The following is a 1,301-nucleotide window of genomic DNA, read 5'->3' on the forward strand; positions in this document are numbered from 1 at the left end:
AACTCGCTGATGGGGGAGACCTGCAGCACTTCAAATTCTTAATGTCCTGCAATGTCTTTTGATCAGAAAAAAATGTTTAAAGAAGACAGTAACATCTTAGGTTGATCCCATAGAAGCCATTGCGAGCAAATGTGCCGCCATCTAACCAGAAGCTCAATCAGTTAATTATGTGGCAGAATCTCAATGCAAGAAGACGTGGTCAAGAGGTTCAGTTGTGTGCTCGCTTCGGCAGCACATATACTAAAATTGGAACGATACAGAGAAGATTAGCATGGCCCCTGCGCAAGGATGACACACAAATTCGTGAAGTGTTCCATATTTAAAAAAAAAAGAGGTTCAGTTGTTATTCAGACCAAACATCAGAATGGGGAAGGGATGTGATCTAAGGGATTATGAACATAGAATGATTGTTGGTACCAGATGGGGTGGTTTGAGTATCTCGGAAGCTGCTCATCTCCTGGGATTTTCAAGCACGCCAATCTCTAGTTTACAGAAAATGGTGCCAGAAACTACAAATATCCAGTGAACTGAAGTTCTGTGGGCGAAAATGCCTTATTAATAAGAGAGTTCAGAGGACTGGTTCAATCTGACAGGAAGGTGACAGTAACTCAAATAACAATGTATTACAAAAGTGGTGTGCAGAAGAGCATCGCGGAAGGTACAGCACATTGAACCTAGAGATAGGCCGCAGCAGTAGAAGACCATGAACGTATACTTGGCGGCCACTGAATGTAAGTTCATCTATGCTTACCTCTCCTAATTATATTTCACTTTGCTTTTTAATGCAAAGAGTGCAATTGACCAATTTGGCACTGAGGTGCTATAGAAAGTAGCGAAAGAGCGCCCTGCTAATTCATGATGTTAAGCCAAAGTTCAGTCACTGTAGTAATGCAGACAATGGAGACAATTACTTACCCATCACGGTGTCACAAAAGCATTGAGATAAATGATTGGATAATTTGCTTCCGTGAAATTGTTTGAGTGATCAATATGGGTGAAGATAACAAGGCTTCACCAGCAAGTCACTGATTGAGTGTTAGGATGTTTTACAACCACGTAAGCATAAAATTATATTGTGTATGGTACAGAATGAGGCCATTTGATCCAACGGGACAACATTTCTGGTACTGAAAATGGTCATTTGAACCATCATGTCCATGAAATCTAGAAATAGACTACGTTTTTATTTTTTATTATGGATACAACATGACCACACCACCCAATTTCACCTAGGGGACCAATTGACCTACTAATCCATATGTCTTTGAAATCTGGGAGCAAACTCAAGCACTTGCAAGAAA

The 1,301-nt window shown here is 40.4% G+C and overlaps 1 non-coding gene across 1 annotated transcript; it reads left to right on the forward strand.

Annotated features, from left to right (window-relative positions):
- Positions 1–216: 216 nt before the first annotated feature.
- On the forward strand, positions 217–323 carry LOC140735039 (U6 spliceosomal RNA). The gene has a single exon (XR_012100660.1). It is a non-coding gene; the product is annotated as a U6 spliceosomal RNA (small nuclear RNA).
- Positions 324–1,301: the final 978 nt, after the last annotated feature.

Source organism: Hemitrygon akajei, chromosome 10 (assembly GCF_048418815.1).
Source record: "Hemitrygon akajei chromosome 10, sHemAka1.3, whole genome shotgun sequence".
Taxonomy (NCBI): Eukaryota; Metazoa; Chordata; class Chondrichthyes; order Myliobatiformes; family Dasyatidae; genus Hemitrygon; species Hemitrygon akajei.